The 25,646-nt window shown below is 40.7% G+C and overlaps 1 long non-coding RNA gene across 1 annotated transcript; it reads left to right on the forward strand.

The window, feature by feature from the left end:
- The first annotated feature begins 19,974 nt into the window (after positions 1-19,974).
- Positions 19,975-20,893, forward strand: LOC113746828 (uncharacterized). Its single transcript, XR_003463145.1, has 3 exons — positions 19,975-20,240; positions 20,420-20,490; positions 20,819-20,893. It is a non-coding gene; the product is annotated as an uncharacterized LOC113746828 (long non-coding RNA).
- The last annotated feature ends 4,753 nt before the right edge of the window (positions 20,894-25,646 follow it).

The raw sequence follows: 25,646 nt of genomic DNA on the forward strand, positions 1-25,646 counted from the left end.
GTCTCGGTTCTCCTTTTACGAAAAAGGTTCATGTTGTTAGGTGACAACCGAAAAACATGAACATTTTCTAAAACTAGAAGTGCACTCACAGACCTCCAAACCAAACCGGTTTTCGACAATATGCCAATCTGCAATCACGGATAGGAATCGATGAACCAGTTCCAGTTATGAAACGGTTTAAAATTTTCCAGATCCATTGAAATTGGGTGCCTCTAATTTATGCCAGGCTTCATTTTACAAAGAAAGTTGACACCAGTACTAATTAATGTCTCTGAAATTAATGCCCATTATCGAGGGAAGCTATCCAGTTATAATAATATAAGTGCCACGCAGGCAGGCTTAGCAGATTCTCTCTTTGACTAAGCTCTCCCCCTTTTTTTTCTACACTGAGTTCAGACTCGGACAATAAAACAGCTGCTAAGGGCTGCTAACAATTAAGTGAATCGATAACGAATGTAAACAGCACTGGTATCAATAAAATCTTATCAATCCCAACCCCTAATCTGTGTTACAAGTGATCTTGCAATGTCAATGAAAGTGACAAATAATTTAACTACCGCTCGAAGCTCTCCAAAATCAAAGTTTGATGAAAATCGTTTTTTCCATAATCCTGCTGATAAACAAACAAACGAAAGCACGACCTCCTTGTTGGAGGTAACGAACTGAGGGCAAACGTGGAGTTGCATGAGGTGAAATCTGCTCAGTTCATGTGCCAAGGAGTTACTTTGGTACTGTATTCACCTGAGGTCAGTTTGAGCAAAAAGTACAGATTAGCCCGTTAGTCAAAGCTAAAATTACATGCTGACAGGAAACTAAATCTGCAACCAATAAACACACAATAGAGATGTGAGGTATTTTTGCCAAGTCAGAATTCCTGTTTTCATCTTTCTTTAATATCCCCAGTGTCCCTTGACATAAAAACACAGAGTCTCCTGGCCACCATGATCAGTTTTAAGCATTCCAGCTCTCTGAGAAATCATGTTTTCTTCATTTTTGTTATGACAAACGTCTTCAGATACAACGGTAACCATGAGTCCTAGTCCATGAGGGTAGTGTTGTTTTGGGAAAGGAGCCAGTCAGAGGCGCAAATTAAATTAGAGCCGTAGCTAATTCGAAACACTTGGGTCTGTGGAGTTGGAGACAAAACTTCTCGCCATAGTTTCTCAATTTGTCCAAAATTTTGACCAATAATCTTAAATAAAATTGATTTAAACTGCAGATGTTGTCATAGGTTTTCTAAAAAAATGTATCCATCCGCCTTTGCCAGTTGTTAATGGCCCTTGAAACTGAATTTTAACCTTTAATGATTAACGTCTTTGCTCATGTTTTTATGTATACAGGCTTTGATCTGATATCTTCTTCACTATATTAATTTATTTGTGCTTGTGGTTCATTGGTCCATGCTATGTTTTCCAACCTTTGTGGTGGCTGAAGCTGAAACTACACACATCTCCTCATTCTGACAGGGCTGGCTTCATGTTTTCACCGTAAACACAAACGCTTTTATAGCTTCTGTGGAAGTGATGTCATGACTTGATCCCCTCGGATTGGCCGAGAATCAGTCTCTACTCTCTTCCGCTGACCTACTAATAATTCCATTTTGTCCTGGCCTGCCTCAGTAGAGAGGAAGCATGATGATATAATTCAACTTAGGCCAAGATCTTAAATATGGGACAGTTTTCACAATCAGATGTGCGTTTCGTCCTTGCAAAAGAAGATGGCCGTATGGCATTAATACAAAGTGTGATCTTGACGCTTTGGACAAACATGAAAAGCCGATTATGAAGAGTTTTGTTGTCGAGCCAGTGTTCGTCACTCCCTGGCAGATCCATTCGTTATTCATTTTGATTCCGAAAAAGCACACCGAGTACAGATATTAACCAAATGTTGATTATCTTTGTCGCTGTTGCACATGTTTTCTGCCCTTTTGAAATTGACAGTTTACCAATTATGTCAAAAGCAAAGTTCAGTTTGAGTTTTAAGTGTGTAATTTAATGCAGATCAAATATGCGATCTACATGAATTGTGCCATTATGTGCCGAAGTTTTAGCGTCACTGGTCTGCCCACAGCTGGTGTCTTTGCGTTGGTGATGCATTCCTTTCGCAACTCCTTTGCAGATTCAGCCTGAAACCCCAAAACACACTACTGTCAGGAGAATTAAAAAGCCTGAATGTACTTGGTCTCATGCGTTGTTGTTGAGTGTTTCGTTCGGTAATCTGTGAAAGCCACAGGCGGTGGTGATCTGACTTGAACTGGAATCAATCACCTCCGCTCTCAGAGCTGAACATTCAGTTCTAGTCGAGTTCAGCGGGATGAGAGACTCTCTGGCGTGCATGCCGTCCAGATCTCAGCTAATCAGAAAAGACATTTAATTAGTGTAATACTTTTTGCTTGTAATGAAGCTGAAATTGCTGTTTGTCTGTAAATAATACAACCGAATCCTCTAAATATAGCTGATTATATAAGCTGATGTTTAGAAAAGCAATCAACACAAAGTGTGTGAGGTGATAGGAGGCTGTCGAGAGCAGACAGACCGCCTGTGTTTTCTCCTGATTACAGACTATTCTTTCCACAACACTTGAAGGCAACAACAGCCCGTTAATTAAACATTAAAGACAGTCAAACGCTGGGCATCTTTTAACGTAGCGTTGCCAGAGATGTGGCATTAAAGTGGCCATACCCTCTGCAGAGCAAGCCTCCCCACAGTCTGCCCGGCTTCCTGCATACATGCAAACTCTGCGTGAGGCTGGCAGGGCTGAGCGCGCTCCCTTGCTGCGAGTGTTTCCTTGTCTCGTTTTGCAGCCCTGAGGTGAGATCTCAGAGCAGCGCTGAGGAACATACAAGGACAGGCACATCTGGAAAGTCTAGGTCTGGCTGCACTTCCCAGTAAGCGAGCTGGTGCTAATGAAAAGCAGGACTTTGCCTACCGCTCACACTGCCTGGTTAACATTAGTTAAGCCAATCATCTGTACTTCTTAATGTACTTCCATTCTCTCTCAATCTGAGCAAAAAAAAATCTTTTTTTTTTCCAGCTCCAGTATTTAGAATATATTATTATAATTTTGCAGGCAAGCTTCAACACAAACACACTATGGATCCAACTCTTTGAGGTTATAATGTCGAGACGGCAGGGCAAAATTTACAGGAGAATTATATGCTTGGACTAAAGAGACTTCCAAAAGTTCTATTTTGCTCGCTTGATATTGTCTGCAAAATCGTTGCATGCTAATGTTAGACATCCTGCGGCTAATACAGCATGCTCTGTATACATATAGCTGCGCAGTCACACAGAGAGATTGTTAGTGGTTTAAAGAATGAGTAAGTACACAAGTCACTCGTTTTTTCCCTTTCCCTTGGAAGTCAGAATAAGTGACACCCCAGTCGCATGGCGGTGCATTTATGAAGCCACTCTGCAGGGCTGCTTGAGACCATATGCTGTGTTTGTGTAAGCCTTTGCACAACTGCATGCTGTGTGTTTCTGTTCGAAGTGTGCCAGCATTCAGTGCTCTCAAATCCGCCGGTCATGAATCTTTCCTAAGCACGTGACAACGCCCTCGCACATGACCGAAAACCACAACCAGCGTTTTTTTACAAAGTACAGAGCCAGAGGCATCACCATGACTTCTTTGGGTATGCAGGGTCATTGCCCCCCTTTCCAAGCCGTCCAAGGCCCCCCCCCCCCTCTCTTCCCCTCTCATCTCAGGCCTCAGCTCGAGCAGGTGTGACTGGGAACACTGAACCCCATTCAAGAGGAGAAGGCCACAGGGCAAAGAGGAGCGCAAGATTTACACCGTGTCCTCATCTTTACTGTATGTCGAGATTTATAGCCTTCCCCAACGCAAAGCAGATTTAGAACCGAGGACTCCTCAACCTTTAACAGGACGGTCAGATGTTTACAAAGAGTCAGACCTCGTCGAGCAGCAAGCGATTCCATGAAGTGGTCCTTACAGGAATTTATGATTCTGACTCTAATTTTAGGAGGAGATATATCACGTCTTGCAAAAACATGGACGTCGTATTCATGTAGGTTTCTAAAGGGCTGTATGTGAAGTTCGTAATGTTGCCAGTGTCTACCAAGACATGGATCCTGGGTGGAGCTCAGGCGGGCTGAATGACGCCTGGATGCTCAAACAAGCCACCTGTAACGGCACCTACCTGTCAGTCAAAGCAGCCGTGCAGTTAATTATGCATAACTTTACCTTCATTTCATCATATATATATCAGAGATACACATTTTACAGTTACACTGTAATTCTTACATCGCATCCTTTGTGTTTTTGTCTCAGCTCCGTCAGCACAGTGCGGCCGCAATGAAAGCGACAGTTGGACACACAAACAAAAGGCCCGCCATGGACGTCAACCAAAAAAATAAACCGAAAGCATTGCAAACATCTCTTTTTAATGTCCGCTAGATTGGGAAGACAGTAAAAGTCCCCAGCCTAAACAAAAGGCTTTGAAAGACAGAGTTTGTGTCAGTTGTTTAGGACTTGAAGAAACCAACATGGCCTGTTCTCAAGTTTCTGAAAAGCAATGTTTACGGTCTGTGCTTCTGTGTTTGCCCGAGTCCTAACAAAGATTAAATATACAGTTATTTACCCAGACAAGTCTTTGGTTTGCATTTGTCTAATCCAAGAGCTTTACGTTAATCTGTCTTGTTAAAACTTCTGTTTCGGCCGATGTATAGTACATGATTAAAGCACGTGTTTAAGTTCGCTATGCCAGGATCTTCCCTAAAGATAGTTCCAGGTTTGTTTTCAGCAAACACATAGAATTTACATATAGAAATACTTTTTCAGTGTGTCAGGATGAGCTGGAGGTATGATCGGTAGCACCCCTGAGAGGCCACATCAAAGCTGTTATGAATCATTAAATATGACAAGCTTTTGAACCATCAACATATTGCACGCAGACTGAAACAGAGTTTTTTTGCACACGTGTTTATGCTTGTGACGAAATTGTTTTTTCACAAACAAAACACCCTGTTTGAATTCAGTGTTCCTGTTTGAATTTTCTGACATCCAATACTATTCCAGTGATGTAACCCTCTCTCTCTCCCTGACAGTGTACACTCTCCCTCTCTCTGCCATAATGATGAATAATTGGACATGACTAGCAATTACAATACTTTACTGTCTTATCATCTTTCCTTCCTTTCCTAGGTCTTTTTAAAAAGTACAAAACAATAATTAGTCTTGCCTTGGATGAGCAAATGTAATTTTCTGTCTGTTTTTATATGATAAACGGCCACCGTGCAGCACCAGTCCCTGTCTGCCTTACGGGCAAACTGAGAGGAGAAGATATCATTATTTCTGCCCCCAAGGGAGCAAAGACGAGAGGAAATACCCGAAGTTCCCTCAAGAGCCAGGCCTGACTGTTCCCATCCTTTCCAGAGAGGCAGTGGAGATCTGCATCATATTAAATGCCTCGTGTGCCCTTTGTAGTTGAGTATCAGTAAGCTGCAGTGCTGGGTCTGCGTTTTCCGATTTAATTTGGAAGGAAACATGTTGAGGTGAGCGTTATCCAGTGTAGAAATTGCCTTCACGTACAGGCATGGTCCTCATTCTTAAAGAAGAGTAAGAAGAGTTACCTTCTGATCTGGTCAGACTCTTCTCTGATACCTTTTTTCATTCTCATTTAGGCCGTTTTTTAAAAGAGGAAAAATTTGGGACGCTCCAGAAATGCCTCAGTGGTGCCATAAAGACTGGGAAACTTGTAAACCTCAGGGCCAGGAGTGTGTATAGGAAAGTATGCAGTTAAAAAAGAGTCTTTATAACAGGCGAGAGGTTGATTGAACGGAGGGCAAACTGATGCAGGGAGGACACAGAGCCAGACACGAGGACTCGGGGAGTCACGCTGTTCACAGCATGTGCTACATGCACATCAGGCTGGAAAGAAGAAAAACGTGTTTCTCAGAAGAAAAACAACCTGAAAGAACCTCAAGTTTTTAGGTGCAAAAGGTAAACTGACATTTGAAAGAGGCAGAAAAATAAGTTTTCTTTCACCATCAGCCTGTTGAGGAGCCAAATGGATATAAAGTAGTTACAGGTTGTTATATCTGGCTTGAACCTGAAGTCAATCAGGTGGCTAGTTGAGAACTTTCAGTGACACAATAGCAGCAACTTTATATTTCACTTTTCCTGTCAATTTAACACTTTTATACTGTAAGTCATCAGTGATGAAGTGGTTTGGCTGTTGATAATTGGACTCTATGTGATGGTGCTGTACTGAAAACACCATCTAGAATCTCTTTGATGATCCAAGTTTGTAGAGCAAAGCCAAAAAATAACTAAATAATAAAAAAGTTAAAAAATCCAAAGGCAAAAATACTAATTAGGACCTTAAAGCTAAAACTTAAAACAGACATAGAGCTCAGTATTTCTTCATTTTCGGTGAAGAAAACTAAATTAAACATTTTTAGATTATTATTTTCAGATCTAAAATAAAGAAAATCTCACAGAGGACACAATGAAGACCATTCAGTCTCTGCTGAAAAACAAACAAACAAAAATTAAGAATTGTATAAAAAGTTCCTAAAAACATCATCTATGTAATATTCACAGGAAGTAATCTGTGCAGAATTCATCCAAATCGCTTATTTTACACAAAGTTCCTGCAGTTGTTGTGTTCACTATTTGGGTTCATTGTACAGTTTCTGTTCTGTTATTGTTCTGCATACATTTTTATCATCACTTGGTCAGACGTCAGCAGTTTACTGATAGAAAATGGGTCCTTTTTTAAAGAAAAATAGGTTGTACTGATAGAAAATGGGTCCTTTTTTAAAGAAAAATAGGTTGTGAACCACTGACTTATGCTGTGACACACACTGCTGACGGCGTCACTAGATTACGTACCATTACTGTTGGATTGCTGGATTTAACAAATTCAATCCACAGCAACATTCCCATGTAGCCAGTGCATCATTTTGGTAAAAAAATTACTGCAAGTATTAAATGTAGAATTTAAGCCACAAACCTTTTTGTGCGTATTTGCAGCCATGTCTAGACTTCGGTAATGATGGGTTGTCATTCTTTTTAATATGAATGTGTTTTTTTATCTGACCGCAGCTTTGTTTCGGTGTTACATTTACAGTAATATTCATGACCATAAGGGATCAGCTTGAACCTAAAACAAAGGAAACAGACTCACTTTAACCTTGGGAGCATTAACGCAGAGACATAATGTCAACATCATACGTAGTGTCATGCACAGTACCACCAGACTAGAGGTCTCTTTTTCAGGCACACATGCAGCAGAACACGTATGACGGATGACTGTAATGAGAGTAATCACTGCAGATTAAAACATAATAAGATTTAAAAACACAATTTAACATTATACAATTAATAAAAACAAACTTGGGAGTCCGTCTCATTCTTTCGGGCTCCATCACGGTCCACTGAGAGCTGATTAAGATGAATTTGACAGGAGGAAGGATCTTGTTTTCTCTGGGCCTCCGGGGTTGAACGCTGTCACACACTACATAACCAGCGATCGCTTCTACCATGAGGATTGGTTATTTGTGCACAAACGTACATCTGTGTGGATTCTGAAACACTACATACCTCTTAGCGTCGGGATATAAATTATTCTGCAGGCATTGCTTTTTCTTCCTCCATAAAATACACAGCTCAGTCTCCGCAGACCTCCCTGGGCTTATGCGCTGTAGTACAGTAAATCCACAATGAGGCCACAACAGACAGCACCGGGGCTCCATCATCATATTGTCTTGAGTTACACTCCAGAGATGTCGGCCTTTTGTGGTCAACATTTTCTTTTTCTGTTTTGCTTCCATGATAAGCTGACAGAGTCAACCTGACATAATTAGTTGTCTGGGGTTTGTTTGGGTTGTGAATTGCTGCTGTGGTGTAAATCAGCAAAGAGCTGGCGGCCAACGAGACAGCTCGAAGCCACATTAAAGGACAGGGGCGGCTTCTCTGCCTTGCAGACCACATTCACTGCTCAGCCGCTTCCCATTGTTTATCCTGCAGGACCTGGCAACTGCAGCTGCAGCCAGGGGTTTCGGTCATATTTCTTCTCACAATTTGTCCTGTTACACCATGTAGTGTTGGATTTGTGTTCACGGTGTGTTTTTAATGTGCCAGGACATATATCGTGGAGAATGTTGCTGGACATTTCTTCTTTTACGTGCCAAAGTAAAAGATAATGTTTACACTGAAACTCTGTGTGCATAGTGGACACACACACACTATAAATTTGCCATGCAGTGTCATGCAAACATATGTGGCAATGCTAGAGCGTGTGCTTAAGGGTCACATTCAGTTAAAAGAATAAATATAGCTGCTGTGCTCTTAAAATTATGAGGCCGAGGCGTAGACAGGGAGCCAGGCTGTCTGAGTAGACCTACTTTTAGTCGAAGGGGAAACTCTGGGCACGTGCAGAAACAGTTCACCTTACAGGTCAACAAGCCCGAGAGAGGAAAGTTGCTGGAAACATGCTAAACAGAAACAAGGAAGAGAATCTGTGGCTGTCAGGATGGCCCTCCCTCCCAAATAGAGCTATTTTTACGACACTCCCAAGGCTATAATCGCGGTCGCTTAACTATGTCTTTGGGATTGTTGAATGGAAGTGTTTATCTGAACCCCGTGGAGAAGTGACAGGAATAGCCAAAGGCTGTATAACATGAAACAGCCCTCTGCTGGTCAGAGTGTAGCTCGACTTAGACTTGGCTATTTTGGGTCAGGAACCTCTGTGCTCATTTTTAGAGCTTCTCCAACTGGCCCCGTCTCTAATCAAAGGATCAAAACCGTTTCATTCCGAAAATGGGCGATTACAGTACCAACTACATAAAAATGGCTTCAAAGACCTCAGTAGCTTAGTTTTTGCTGAGTTGTTGATATAGTGGGGATTTTCTTAGCACAGCTGCTTAGGTTTTTCGAAAAACATGCTGACAGGATTTTTCATATTTAGTCAAGTGGCAATGTTCGTACGACTTTTAGATGTTCTATTTTGGAAATTCACATTCTTGTATTTATTAGTATTTGATCCGAGCTCCCCCAACATGCCAAGATCTAAATATGTTTTCTCTGTCGCTGTTCGGTTTCACATGTTTAATGTACGCTATTCATTTTGGAGACAGATTCACCACATCGCAGCTGGTTTCGGTCTCGACAGGCATCTCCATCTCCATCTTTGCAGACAAGTTTGAAACGCTGACAGCTGCGTTGGGGTTGCAAGTCCCTGTATCAGGAATGCTGCGATTTGCATGTACGCCTACCTTGAATAAAAAAACATAAATAAATGTAACAACTTCAAGATTAGATTAGCTAGAAAACATTCTCTTCTGAAATTCACCATCAGATGAACAATAATTAGAACAAATATATTTAGATTTATATTTTGCTCATGCGGTGTGCACTGACAATCTGAATAGATCAAAATACGACCCCTTTAACTGCCCCACGGTTGTTGACTGACTGAATCTGAAAACCTTAAAGGAGTGAACTGATCTAAAGAATAATATATTCTGTCTTAGTGCCGTGGCACTGCCCCGTAAATATGTCTTTCAGCTGTTGACGTTGGCTCAAAGTGAATAAAAAGCCCGGTTCATTAATCAAATTCGTTACCTTGTTTTGATGTTCCGCAGAATGACCATTTTTGAGTCCTTGTCTGGACTACATTGTGTTGTGATATTAGCTCACCCCACCTTCCCCCTCTTCACCCAAACACAGTCCATAGGGGTCCCCCCATAAGAGGCGGTCAGCCCCGCCCTGAGAAGCACTAAGCTCGGTGACACGGCTGTCAAACAAAATCTCTGCGCTTCCCTAAGTCCTGGTTGCCAGGGACGAACATCAGGAATGTCGTCGGGTGACAAAGGACGATTAGTGGCCTGATTTCTCCATATACTGACATTTGTGAGTTTTCATGTGTTGTATGGGAATTCTTTGGTATTGAGGTTGGTTTGGATACCACAAAGGAGTCCCAAAGGTCCTCTTTCAGGCACTATACACAAAGGATGTTGTTGAAACACATGTGAAATTTTTGTCTCAATCTGACAAACTAGAGAAAGTGGCTGGATAACAGTATCAATTCCCTTTTCCTTAAAGGCTGGTGTGACTTTTTAGAACATGTTTAGCTACTTTGCTGCCATCTTAACAAGTCACAGCAAAAAGTTTCTACCGTAATCTTTTTTTTTTTTTTATCTAACTGCTGAAGCAATATGCAGTCTGATGTCTCTCGCATTTTATAGTAGAGGTTATTTCCCTCGTCTGAAATAAAGATCCCCCCTGCTAAAGTCAATAGAAATGTTCAAAGTCTAGGAAAATGAGCAGAAATGCTTCATCAAACAGCGAAAGCCATGTTTTTAATGAGTGAGAAGGTCATCCAGACCGTGAAATGTGTTGATGTCATTGTTTTTAAAAAGAAAGCAGTGCTTTCTTTTTATTACAACAATCTTATTTATATCAAGCAGACTTTGTGTTTGTTGCAAAGTCTTGGATCCTGTTCAGACATGAGAGCAGTGAGACCCAATCTGAATGGACCCAACATGATACACCTCCAGTTAGAAGGCAGCCATTGTACAAAAGATGTCAATGAAGTGATCAGAGCTGATGATGAAGTCCACCTAGATCCATTTTGCTCTTATATATTGACACACAGACCTGAGACCTCACTATACAATGGGACTCTGCCAGACCTGGAACATTTGAACTCCAAGTTGGCCTGAATTTTGGTTGTTAATAGTGTTTTTTATTGTTGTTGTTTTTTAAAACTTTCCAGCAGCTATTTTGCTAAACCCGTCTTCTTTTGCAGCTAAATGTAGAAAATGCATGTCAAGCTCTAAACAGCAGATGATCGCTTTATATAACGGAGCTGAAATGCCAACAAAGTTATGAAAATCTTTGCCCCAGAAGGCACTTCTGTTCCTTCCGTATAAGACATAAGGTCCTTGTTTACAGGATGAATGTTTGTACCTTTTTTTTAAATGACCCTTTGTTTAGAATAAAGAATCTGTTTGCATGCTCCACAGACCCAATCTGATTTACTTGTGTTACCACAGTAGCTAATCGTGTTGATCCCATAGTTAATCTTCACCATGTTTCTGGACTTCCTGGTAAAGACTGTAATCACCTCACCGAGCTGTGAGTCTGCGCGATGAAGCCACATTTGGTCAAGTTCTCGCTTTGATCTGATCCTTTTTGGTATGACATGTGCAAGTGGCGATTGGGTGTTTGCTTATTTCTACTGTCAAAATGAGTTCCCCTGTGTGAGTGCAGCATCAAAAGCTTTAATCTACCCACAAAGAGGATTATTTTACAGAGAAACAAAAACCACCTCACTTCCTACTGCAGGTCAAGGGTTTGGATTCATACTCAGAAAGCTAGAGTTCAACAATAACTGAAATAATCACAAAGTTTTCACAATAAAATCTTTATTGTGGCTTAAAATGTTTAAGAACTGATGATGGAAATAATCAAGAAGTACCTCTAGACAAATACTTTTAAATCTGACCTAGTACTTTACTAGGCTATTAGGACACTTGCCAATACAGCATCAGAGTTTTGGTACCAATATCTAAATATATATAATATTCTAAAACATAAACATAGAACAACAAACAACTACAAAAGAAGAAAATGTTGTAATAACTCAAATATGGAGCCCCAAAACTGACAAATGTTAGTTAAAAAGTTACCAGATGAGTCAAAAAAACTGAATGCAATTAAATAAACTAATTGTTTTTGTATGCACCAGTATTTATATACTGTAATTTACAGTCTTTTTATTGGATTATATTTTTGACTTGTCTGATAACCTTCTAGACTTCTTTCCATAAAGCTAAAATGAACAAATTATGATTAAAATCATGAACAAGGCTGCAAAAACTAACCAGACATTCTTGTCTGGTACATTCTGTGCTATGGGCACATTTTTGTCAGCACCAAAAAAGTATTCAGGTTTAATACCAACCCATTGTATTTACACAGGTTTTTATGTTCAGCCCCAAGTTTAGTCTCAGTGGTACATGTATAAGCGTTTTTGTATTTAGGTGTGTAAAACCAATCAGGTTAACCTTTGCCTTGAGCGGCGATGTGGTCTCTGCGATTTCTATTAGCACCCATTTACCACCTGGAACACCCTGGAGCTGTGGCATTCTCCCCCCCATTAATAGTGAAGTGGTTTGTGTCTGCCAGACCCGGAGCAGGCCGAGCAGGATCGCATCTGGCCACTGCAGCCGCAGCCTGGTTATACTGGGCACGTCTGACATGCCTCTCTCTCTCATATTGGACTTTAATTGCATCCAGGCTGTCCAGTAGCCGACAGAGAGGGGTTTCCTCAGGAGCGTCCAGTGAGTGGGGCCTGGCAGCGGGACTTCCATTTCAACTGGAGCTAATGTGAACGGCAGAGGGGGAAAAACACAGATGCTGTTATGTACACACACACACGCTGAGGCTTGAACAAGCACAGACACACACACACAGAGCGATGCACTCTCACTTGCACAGATTTTTACGGCGTACAGTAAAAAATAAATATCGCTCTCTGCGTGACTCCAACATGAAGTAGAAGAGGAGGTCAGTGGGGGAAATTTCTCTTTAACAGCTGTCACTTCTGATCGTATTTTTCATTTAAAATCCAGCGTAACGATTGTTTTGAACTTATCAGTGGCTACATTTATGTATTAAGACATGCAGTATCATTTTTTAATAGTGAAAGCTGATGCAGGCAAATGCATTTAATAGCCCACGTGTAGAACAATCGTTTTAATGTTTTAACTTACAAACCTTGAAACTTTTTTTTTTTTTGGACATGGTTGGCAGTTACAGGGACACGGCACTGCTGCTGCTACCTTTGTTCATGTTTTTTTTGTGACTTGTGCTGGCAGATGAAGCTTTAGTATGATGGCTGTGTGCCTTTTTTAGCTGCCTGATTACTGAAGGACAAGGTTTCTATAGAAATTACGACAGCATCCTCACCTTCATGCATGAATACATGCTGTCACTTAGGCCTCCAGCAAAGCCAGGAGACTTTCAATTGGACATACTGGAGAATTATACTGACTTCAAAATCACCAAAAAACAAAAACAGACTAAAGTAAAGAAAAGGGGTTGGAGATGAGGAGTGAGAGAAAGTTTAAGGTGATGCAGCTGCAAACATCTCTTGCCGGAAATCTGCAATCTAATATCCATTATTTGAGCAACAAAAAGAATAGACTGTTTGTAGGTTGACTGTTTTAGGCAAAGTGACTTTATATGTCTTACAGAGGTGAAATAAGGAATGTCTAAAGCTGCAGATGGGGACGATTCAAAGACGTGGAAGTCCATCGGTGGCGGTGTGTGCATCTTTGTTCATCTTTGCAGTGCAGCGTTCAGAAAGTCTGCATCTGTTACTGGTCTCATTTTTCTATGTATCCAACACAACACAGTTTTTGTTACATTTTTGCTGTTCCTATTGTCATTCCTTCCTTTGCTCATCTCTTTTCTTAATCACAATGTTCCTAATTTCCTACTTCTCTCCCACTTCTCTACCTCATCTCCTCTTCTCCATCTGTCCATCATCCCAAGTTATCCACCTCTCCATCAACCCTTCAATGTTTTAATTCCTTATGTCACCAATTCACATATTGTTTTCAGCTAAAAAAACACAATTGTGATCATTAATGACAGCACTGGCATCCGATAAGTTCCCATCTGTGTTAAAATGTTTACTTCAGTCATCAGCTGCAGGGGCATTGTCTCTGTCCAGTGGAGCACACAGGCAGACGACAACAGAGCACGTCAGCTGAAGTGGAGATAAGTAGAAGCCGATGTAGCGTGGTGACCTCGCTCAGGGGGCAGTGCTGACTGACGCACAGTGATGTCGTGCGCAGACAGAAACAATGTCAAACAAGCCCAGAGAATCATGAGTCAGATTTATAACATCCAGGGAGACATAGCGAAGTACACTTATTATCCCACATTGGTATTATACTTTATGAGATTTATATAAAGAGAAGCAGACGGGAGCAGAGACAGTTTTGTTCTTTGAAACAATTCATTCGGATTGTGCAAACGGGCCTGTAACTACAAATCAGGAAGATGTATCTCTTACCTTTCAGGGTTATTGTAGATCATTATGGGTAAGCAAAACGAGAATTTGTCTGAAGATACAGTGGATTTGTGTGATATTTTGCTGGGTATACAGAGTAAAAAGTAGAATAACTGAAATGTTTAATACACTTGAAGCTTTACTTATGTTGTGCAAACTCCATTTAAGGATGAGCACTGAGGTGCAGTTTAAAAAAACTCCTAAACCTACATTTGTTAAGCAGTATCAAAGGTTTTACAGTAATGTGTGATTTCAGTGTGAGCACAAAGTAACATTTAAAATTCATACAAACACGTTAAGCAGTTAGTAGTTAAGATAGTCTAACTACCGTCTTTCATGGTTGTCTGCAGGCTGGGACCACACACCTCTTTGTTTTCAGCTCTTACAAACCCTATCAAGCTCATTTGTGGTTCAATGAAACCACCCACTCCCCCTCAACATGGCTCTGGATGAACCGTCGCACAAACAAACCAGCTACAGATTTAAATGGATAACTTCCACACTGATAATCACAAACCGAGATCTCTGCGGTAGATTAGCTCTAATTCCTTGGCCTCGTTAAGGTCGGAGACGCATTTGAGTCTAATTTCTTTGGACAAGTTTGCAGACGTGATGGTTACACCAGGCTTAACCCTCATCAGGAAGCGTGCTTTAAACGGCTTCATTAGTGGGGATGCTGACTAGCCAGCACATTTAAGCTCACTATGCACTCTTCGGTCAGTCTCGCAAAAGTAAAAGGCCTCACGCACGCTTTGAGGTGATGGAAAAATGAGAGCAATTCTCTGCCTTTTTGTGGTCGTCGTCCTAAAACTCTTTAATTCCTAAATTGCCATGTAGATAACACCATAAATACATGGTTGCTAAGTGAGCAGAACACTTTAAATGTTAAGCGACGTAATTACAGGAGCTTTGGGGATAAAAATAGCAAATATGTAAGTGTTTTGGTACAGTCATTGGAATGAATGCAGAAATATTATGCAAACGCTTGAAACACAAGTCTTACCTCCGAGTCTGCGGGTGCATTCATGGCATTAGATGAGCGATATGAAGACCACTGATTTACGATAATGGAAAAATAATTATATCTCGAGCTCCAATATTCTATTTTCATCACTTACTTTCTTGATTAAATGAATAGATCAATCTTAAATGGTATTAAATAGTAAAATTGTATAAAATGTGAAACAGTCAGCATTAAGTTGCATCTTTGTTGGATCGTGTAAACGTCCAGAGTTTAGGATTTAGCGCCATCTAGTGGTGAAGGTGCAGATTGAAACCAACTGAATACTGCTCCAGCTTCCAAGCATGTACTACTCCACTACTGCTGCATACTTATGTCGTATATGGGACTTACCTGTAAAATAGCTCCTCTGTCTTTTTGCTTAAAGGTAAATGTTTAATTTCATAAATGTATATAAAGTGCATTGTGATGATTTAACCTTGGGAGGTAGTTGTACAAGAGAATCCATCTCGTCAGGCTTCAAGCTAATGGTTCAGACTAATCATGACCTACAGGCGCGATTAAACTCTACGAGCGCGTGACGTTTGTTTATTCGAAACTAACAATGGCAGCTGTTAAATGGGTTAGCGAGTAAGAGAACTAAAAGAAGAGCAAAGATCGGCACTGAAGACTTTTCATTGGAAAGATGCTTTCACTTTTCTCCTGACTGGCTTTGATAAATGTTTGACTACGTTCTATGGTTCATTGATGTGATTGGTTGAGGTTTGCCTGGTAATACCCAAATGGTTCATCCAATCTTGCCTGTATTGTGCCTGCCCTTTTCCCAACTGTATCCAATATGACCTTCCCAGGTGATTCTGTGTAACAAACCATCTGGCACAGTCAAAACATTGCAGGAAACTCTTTCAATATACCATCTTACTTGTCGACCTGCCATTAAGCTTAAATTCCAAAAGTAGCTCTTCATGCCCAGGCAGACTTACCTGGCCTCCCTCACGTGGCCATAAACTCTCAGAGCCTCCGTGTAATTATGAGGGGTGTCCCATGACAGCTGAAACAGTTTAGTGGCTCTTTTAAAATGAAGGACAGAGATTCTTTTTTTTTTTTCGACTACTGAGCTGTTTGATGACACAAACACCAAAGCGTACAGTAGATGAAAGAAGCTGGCCATGGATTGTACCATTACAACCCATCGTAGGTTTGTACTGATGTTACCCTGTCATTTTCTGAGTCTGCCAACCCGACGCTAGTGAATTAGGTCACAATGTCTGTCGCCTGTGAATGGGAAGCAGCCAGTGTTTTGGATTGTGTAGTACTGGATCGGTATTACTGAGGTTTTTACCACGAACTTAGATCACGTAACCTAAACTGCAAAAGTCTTACAAATGGGAAATCTAATGGTCGTATAGTCATATTTGATGGAGACGATTGGGTAATGTTTTTACAGTGGTTGTATATTACTGTCAAAATCATTTAAATTTCCCAGACCCCTTAGCTGAATGCTTACATTTTGTGTAGTCATCAGTGGTGTGCCTTTATCCAGAAAACTGCGATGGTTGAAGTCAACTGAAAGACAGAAACCCGCAAGTTCATTGGCCACAGTGACGCTTCTGTGTAATTATGGGAGAGATTCGTTTTGGATAATATTGGTCAGACATCCTATCAAGAGCAATATACTTTCACGGAAAGACGTGCTATCTCATTGCAAACTGGTGTCATAAATCTGGGCTTGGATTGGTGATTCATAATGCTTTGAATAATGTTTATAGAACGGTGTCCCCTCAAATTGTCTGTTATTTTTCATAGCTAATAACTGTGATCGGTGAGGTCAAGATATTTTACCAGCATCAGGATCTTATTAGGATATTTAAAAGCTGCACCACGAAGCTTCACAATCTATAACATGAGGTAATACTGAACCTTGTGAACTTAAATATCTAAGAATCATGTAACACTGTGTGCGAGAAAAGTCTACATAGTCATGTTTGGTAACCCAGACATGCTTTTTCCTACACACACAAATGTGTATCCATGCCATGGATGTATTAAAGCCTTTGGAAATGTGAATTGAACAGAAAAAGTGATATTAAAGTTGAGCATCTCATCTGAGTCAGATTCAGTGTTAAAAAACATAGTCCTCATAATGCTTACAAGTATGAAACTAAGCAACATGCTCAGCTACAGATACAGCTCAGGCAGCAACAAAACATATTTTAGCCACCTAAAAAAAAATCTGTATCAGTTCAAGCATACGCTATATTTAGAATATTTTCACTGCTTTTCCGTCAGAGAGTCCTTTCCAACAGGAAACTGAAGCTCTCTTCAAAGCCACCAGACCAGTCTCCTTTGACAATAACAGTAATTGGGCAGATTGAGCGAGAGGAGAGAGGTTTTGTTTTGTATTTAGAATAAATGTCTGAGTAAAACCAAGCCCAATATCAGGAAAGTTTATAAAAACTAATATTTTAGATTTATTTGGATAGATGCTTACTATTATGTACATAAGACCCTAAATTACATAGAAGGCCGTTTGTATATTTGGGTTTCCAGTGGCTTGAAGAGAGCTCTATGATGCAGTGACTCAGACCTGCAAAACATGGCAAAGCTGTATGTTTCTATGCATACAGTAGCTATATCTATTGGTTTTCCAAGACGTATCCATTCATTCACTTCATGCTATGATTTGGGTCAGGTGCAGTTTTACATAAAAATCTTGCTTAATGCAGCTTTAAAGGTGAATTGTGCTTTTTGTACCCCTGAAATGAGTTTCTGTCCGCTACATTCTTTCTTTTATAAAGCATACATGTTTCATTAAGGGACGTCTTATAAGACAGAACAGCATATTGTCTGTGTGCATGCGTCTGGCTACAGTACTGCATAAGGAGCCCACTGTTCTCGTAAGCTGCCACGTTCTGAGCAGTAGCCTGTAAGTTCTCCAAGGAATGTTAGTAATTAGCTCAGTAATCACAAGCTTTAGGAAATCTGCAGGAAAACAGACTTTATCGCTGTGCGAAAGTCTTCTGTCTGCTTAGTATGACTTTCTTAAAAGCTGGTTTTATTGTGACGTTAACGCTAGCAACATATCAACAGGGTACAGTATGTAGGGTTGGTCCAGCATGGTCCAGCCTGAGAGGAGTTTTACGAGAAAAGTTAAAGCATTGAGTCCCAACATAAACTTGATGCTAAATGTCTGTGGTAACCAGATCATAAAGTGCTTTTTAAGGCTACACGCCCCTTTAAATGGTCTATTTGTCATTAATTTAAGGCTGCGTAAGCCATCAGATTAGAGTATTTCACTTTAATTTGAGTTTCCTCAAATCAAAGTTCAAACAAAAGGCTCATATTGTCAAATTACAAATGGAAAACCAAAGTTTTAAATATACTTTTATACTAGTCAATTTACTAGGCCTAGGAACAGTTACAATTTGAAGCATTTAGCAGATGCTATTATCTATAAATTAAATTAATGTGTGTGAGACAAAAACAAGAATTAACTGCAAAGAAAATAAATAAAACACCACACAGACTCAGCTCTGCTAAGAGTCATCTGTGTTTATTGAGTTGTTTCCCACGAAAAACCTGTTCGATGTTGAAACCACCAAATGTCACAGACATAAGTTCCTATATGCAACAGCAAAATGTGAAGACATAGAATCAGAAACACTTTGTTTTTTAGGCTATTTGAAGACAACAAGGCAGCTCATACAGAAAAAAAGTTATTTATTTATTTAAAGGGAGCTGACAGCTGTTTGAATGAAGGACCTGTGGTAGAGCTCCTCACATGGTGGGAGTAGCAGTCTGTTGCTGAAGGAGCTGAAGGCCTCCACAGGAGGTGAGACGAGTTGTTCATGATGGATGTCGGCTTTTGACTTTGACTTCCTTTCTAAATATAACAAAGGTATTTAGTTTTTACAGTATATTGGCATCAAAACACGAGTGAAAAAGAGAACCAAGCTGATGTTTTCAGCCATGTAACAAGTGATACAAAACAAAAACAAGTGAGCAAAGGATGATTTAGATAAGAACTCCACTGTTCTTTACTTCTTTCAACAGGTAGACATAAATCTAGCTTTATATTTGAGCATTCCTCACATTCCCAATTATGTAAGCCGTCCACTTGTGCCGTCACATATGGATCTCCTGATCCAGTCAATCCCCCGGCTTCCACCTCTTTTATGTTAAGGTAGACAAAAACAGGAATGTGGACAGATGTCTTTGATAGAAATTTTAAATTCGACGACAGCCTTGATGGACAGGGCATTGAGAGATGTCTATCAACTGCCTTCGGGTGTCTCCGACAAACCTGAGCCGTAATGTAGTCCTCCAAGGCAGCTTCTCGAGGGGATTCTCTGTTTTTCTTTGCAGCCGAGCACTTGGCTTTCGCCCCTGCCTGGCTAAAGATTCATGATACAATTTCTCTTTTTTTTTTTGGTTTTGACTGATTTGTGGTACAAGCTTCTTTGATACAGGGGCCATTGTTCAGAGCGTGTAGTCCTCATGGGATCATCACGATGTTCTGCAGAAATTTATTCTGGGTTTCGAGTACAATGCATGTGCCAGTTTCTCCCTCAAAGCATCTCAGCACTTTCATTGTACTGCATGTATGTGTGCGTGAAAAGAGAGGACAGAAATGAGCCGGCTTTCAATAGCTACATGGACTGAGATTGGTGTATTTGTGCCAAGACCTCCCACTCACACTGAAAAATGACAAAAACAAACAGTGATGAACAGTCTGTTTTTTTGTTTTGTTTTGTTTCTTCTTCCACAAATGGCTGCAGTGTCAGATGAGACAAGGACGATGGTTTTCTCTCTCACCGACTTTGTGCTTCCACCACACAAATGTGACTCGAGTGACTCAGCGAGCGGGTGAATTCACACCAACGCAAGATGCCTCAAACCCTCCCTTGCCTCTCTCTCTTTCTCTCTCTCTCTCAGGCTTTGGTAAACCTGTGTGTGTGTGTGTGTGTCCATTATCAAGCCAACCCATCTCCCCTCAGTGCTGAGTGCTTCTCCAAGGTGTACAGTACAGCCAGGCAGGCTGGACAGAGAAAGGACTCCATTCTTCTACCCCTCCTGACTCACGGCAAAAGTGCAGCACTACCTCGAGCTCTGGTTTCTGTGGTCCTTTTGTCTCGCGCCACCGATCGAGGACACAAAATGGGTCTGGAGGGAACCCAACACCGCGCCCTCACGTTTCTCATCGCCACTGTGGAAGCTACAGTCACAGGAATGGTAAAAAAAAAGGGAAGCTGTTTTCACGACATTTGCAGTTTTATCTGCATCTTTTGTCCATGAAGCAAACTCATTATGCACATGGCAAACATCATTTCATATACATTTTTTATATTTCATATCCATCTTTAACCTGATATGAGATACAGCATTGCCATCTCCATGTAACCTTTAAATAGGTATTTCCCGCTCACACTTGAAACCGTCCCAGATGGGCTGCCCAGTAAAGCAATGCCGCTGACCCAGTAACGTGAGTAGACTGCCTTCCTCTGAGGAGCTCTGCAAGCATTGGACCTGAATATTACATTGGCCAATCACTTGTAAGTTGAGCTTTTTGGTGAAGGAATGTTGCCGGTAAACACAGATTTGCTATTAGATATGTGTGGCACCAAATCTGACCTTCACTATCAAAGGGATACACTACCTGTGTGAGATCAAACGCCCATAGCTGAGAGGATTAGTGTCTATCTGTATGTGCATGTGTGACTGCACGTTTTTATAACTGTTGCTCCATTGTAAAATGTCACTTAGAAATACACTAATTTTACATTGATATTATTGTTTTTACTGCTAAACAGTGTTGTACCAAAACCGAGTCCAAGACCAGAGTGTATCGAGACCACAGCAAGACCAAGACCTTGAGGGGTCAAGACTAGCCCACTTAGAGAGCTAATATGTAGTGTGGTCGTGGTCCCAGCCGTCTCATTAACTGTCGCGCTGCAGGTTTTACATACTGCTACTCTTTGTGGTTTAGGTAGCCACATTTGAGAAGATTTGACAGCCACAGCTTCTTCTCCTGTCTCCCACATTCACTTTCTTGAATTACCTTCACATTCCCAAAATAAACTTGTCCACATTCATTTCTTCAAGTTCACATCATTTGTTGGAGGAACTTGGAACTTGCCGTTGCCCCGTCTGGACTTGTGGTTAAACAGCAGCACAGCAGAATAAAGAGAGGAAAGAATGGTCCTTTCAGGTGTTTACTCTATAACTATAGATCGCTTCAGCGCTGCCCACAGATGGCTCCGCCCAGAAGTGAAAATGAAACTTCCCTTACGATCTTTAAAGACAAAGTGCTTTGTATACATCTATTATATCTTTGTATACATTTAGGATGAAGCAGCGGACACGAACATGACCAGTGCCAACAAGTATGAAGAATTTGTGAGCAGGTAAAGGAGCTGCAAGGAAATTGTGTTACACTTTCAGAAACACTATGGGAAGCATGTACTAGAGCCAAACACCTGAACAGACACATTTTTCTACTGTACAAAGAAATCCTCTCAAACAAATCAAAGATCTAGTATTTGTCACAACATGCAGTACAGAGGCAGACACATTAAACAGGTTATAAATAGAAACTGGGGTATCATTGAGAGTGATGGAATACTCAGGCAGATCTACCTTGAACTCTCATGAATCAGTTTCAGGAAATGCTCTGCTCTACATGACAAACCGGTACATGGTCATCATCAACCAAACACCCAACCCAAAAGCCCAGAGGGTCCTACAGGTGCAACAATTGTAACCACTGCACAAATGTAAAACAGACAAAGATATTTGTGGATTTTTACATCTCCAAAGGAGTTCAGCATGAATCATTTTATTAACTGTAAAACCTTGTTTGTTATCTAGAATATCATTTTTTTTCATTAGAAGAACAAAAGGTCGTTTGACACATTAGCAGAACTCAAATATAATAACTATCCTTTGACTACCTGGACTTCTGTCACAGTAACCTATCATCGTTACAGGCTTTTAGCATTGATCCATCTTCCGTACAAAAAGGTGAGAGAAAACTGGAAGTCTTTTGGATCGACAGATTACAGGTTAATAAACACAGAGGCCTAAATGAGGACCTAGATTTTATTGGTTTTTTTGTAACCATCACTTTTGTTTGTATTTACTTTGTTACTATTTTACTCAACATTGATCTGCAAAAGGGTTTTTATGTCTTCATGTCTGACAAAGTTTATTTACAAAACCTATTTTCAAAAAGAACTATTATATATTATTTACAGTACCTACATTATACACAGTAGATTTGCATGCTGTGAAAACACACCTTAACCTCACATAACTTCGAGAGAAAGTGTTTCCAAAGACATTCCAGCTGAGGACATTTTTCTTTTTTTCTTTTTTTTTGTGAAACGACAGAGCTGCTGTGTTACACTTCAACTGTCTCCTCTTTTAGCAACTGCCAATAAATGTCCACTGAGAAAAGCATTGAACTTCCAGTGTACAAGTGAAGACTGTGGTTGTTCTGGGCAGCTGGTGTGAATGGAAAAAAAACAAACATGTAAGCCCAGTCAAATAAACAAATAATAAAAAAAAAAATCACATATTTGTACACAAATGCTGCATAGATAGTTCATTGACTTGATGGCTCCATAAAAGCATGTCTCAGTTCTGTGTTTTTTCCCACTGTGATGCACAGTGACATATTGGCACCCACTTGTCAGTATGCTTCATTTAGAAGATTTTTTTTTCCTCATTGACTTTCCCCATTTCCAACTGTCAAACAGCCTGGCACAGACCTGTGTGAGTGGAAACCTGGGGTCTGGCCTGGTCCTGTAGCCCACATTAGTCACTTCTGTAAACCTTGTCATAGCATCGGCAGAAGCTCGAGACTGGAGCCGTCTCTCTGTCTCTCTGTCTCTCTGTTCCTTCATGGTTTGTTCTTCGGGGGCTCAGCTTTGCCAGAAGTGCTGTTTCTCTACCAACAGACTCAAAAAATGGACTCAAGGCAAAGTTTTACCTCAGACATCAGAAATGGTAAATGGACACACAATACATACACTAATGGCATAGCTTGGCGTTAATGCTGATAATAAACTCACCCATACACACCAGGAATCAAACCAGCCTCCTATCACTAAATGAACCCAATCTACTACCTGAGCCACAGTGAGAAGAACTGCAAAGATTCGAGTCTTGCTGTTTTTATAAAGCACCCAAAGCAATAAAATCGGCTTAAATAACTGCAACCAAAGTGGGTTACTGGGTTACTTCACATGTAAGCCAATGAGCTCCAGCCAAATTGCACCATCATAACACATGTCAATTCAAATAAGCCCCAAGTAGTATCCCACTTCCTCCGTGCAGCGCCACATAAATGAAACCCAGGTGTCTCTATCTCAACTGTTTACATCGCTGTCTCTCACGCAATGCCGACCTGTAGGGAAGTCTAGTATCTGTGTGGAAATCTGTCTGCCACAGCTATCTCTAATATTTCGCGCCCCTGTGCGGAGAGTGGGGGTGGACGATTTTTGCGGTCAACAACACAGGGAACACTTGACTTCCTCCTCTAGGTAGTCGTTCATTGCTGCGAGTGTTTAAACAGAAGACATCACGTCCATTTTCAGGACAAACTCTGACCTGAGGCCAACTTTAGACTTGTCTGTTCATGCCACAAGCACCGATGCTCAGCACTAAGCAACTGCTCATATATCAGTTTCTTGGATGACTAGTTGTAGGTATAGGAAGGAAGTACTGCTGAAAATTATTGATGGTTTGAATCTGATATCTTCTGTACTTTGCCTTTTGCAGTGCTTAAACCTTAAACCTCCACAGCTGTTCTCCCCTGGATATTACAGTCATTAAAGCCTGTGATTCTACAGTGATGTTAATACGCGGCTGAGTCATACTGGTACTGATAGTAGAGGTATACTGTATGGGCGCACAAATGTCTTTGCTGTGGCAGAGATGCTGCGTGTTTGAAGCTGAATCTATAACTCAACACAAGGCCAAGGCCAGAAGGAATTACAGGCCATCGGATAAACAGAAGCTGTAGAGGAGTAGCAGGGCATGCTCCCTTCAGGAAATTAAAAGCCATCGCTTCTTCCTTCAGTCTCCCTATTCTCTCTCATCTGCTGCCAGTCTGGCTAATGAATAGCACACTAATAGTGTCTGGGGTCTTTTCTTTTCTGCTGTTGTCTGTATACGAGATTCACCCTCGTACTTCCAGTGTTGCATAAGCACAAAAACAAACGTTTGCTGTGGGTGCATCGTCAAAACTTGCAGTCGGTAATTGTTGCAATAAATTGGAAACACAGCTGCCTTATGTCTTATTGTTTACATTACGCTGAGCTGGTTTTCTTTTGAAACTCTGGGAACTGAAAGGGAGAAAAACCTCCTCCAGTGGTTAGCAACCATCATTCTATTAATATTTAGGACACATCTGGACAATTGTATATGCCTAAATGATACCTTAAAAGCCACAGTGAAAGCTTCTTTATGTAACAGAACATGTGTTTATCATATAGATATTTAAAGCAAATCCTTCAGATTTGATTGGATGGAGATAGGCAGCTGTAAAGGACTGCTGGCCTTCATCCACATCTCCCTCAACCAGGATGTTAGATCAGGAGGAGGAGAATGGGGGAGCAATAAATAATTAGACCCTAACCACTCTCTTTGGTATTGTACACAGAGTTTTTGTCAAGTGACACCCAAAGATACTGAAATGATTTGACATATTTTGAAGAAATAAATAGACTTATTCTTTATTTCACTGTGTCTGCTAAAACTTTTTCACAAGGCAAGTATAATTAGGAAAAATGGTTAGTTGACTTATTTCAAATAATGAGTTAAAGGAAAAGAAAAGATCCAGCACAGAGACGAGGAAAGCTGATTTTTAATCTATCTCGAATCTTCAATGGACGCCAGGTTGCTCTCCATGGAAACCTGCACGACTGCTCTTTTTACGTTTGAACATTTTTAATAACACGGCACACATGAAAAAGAGATTGTATCACATTGTGGTTAACCTGGATAGTGGAAGACTTGTGTATTAAAATGAAGGAGAGCGTGTGCTGGCTATTTCCACGCTGCAGAGTAAAAGCAGGCATTTGGCGGTTTCGTCTCAAGGCAATAAAATCAGGAACAAGTAGAAATTTCATCCATAATGGAATTGAGTCTCAGTGTTGTTTTGGAACATTCATCTTTTCACTATTCAAACACTTGCTCTGCCTCACTTGTGTCCCGAAGAGGAGGGAGGAAAAACAAACAGTAGTAATGCACAAAGAACACATCAAGCAGATGTGACAAGGTTCAAGAGGCGAGCAAACATGCATGACGTGTCTCGGTTTAAAACCTCAAAAACATGTCACTGATTAGGTTTCAATGCATAGCTCTCATACCAGACACTTGAAAATTATCAGCGATTTTTTTCCACCTCATTGTTTTTTAAGATTGCAAACATGCTTTTCATAACCTGTCATTTTTATTGTCCCAGAGGCAAGCCAACACGAGTGCAAAGATTTATGACATCCTTACAATGATGTTTGGAGATGGGTTTGTCACATATTGCTATGCGTCAAAGGTGATAAAGGGTCGACTTTTTCCATAAAAATATTCACTGGCTGTTTGAGTTTGCCAGGTGCAGCCGGCTCAGGGGTCAAAGGT

The sequence above is a fragment of the Larimichthys crocea genome, chromosome XI, assembly GCF_000972845.2.
Source record: "Larimichthys crocea isolate SSNF chromosome XI, L_crocea_2.0, whole genome shotgun sequence".
Classification (NCBI taxonomy): domain Eukaryota; kingdom Metazoa; phylum Chordata; class Actinopteri; family Sciaenidae; genus Larimichthys; species Larimichthys crocea.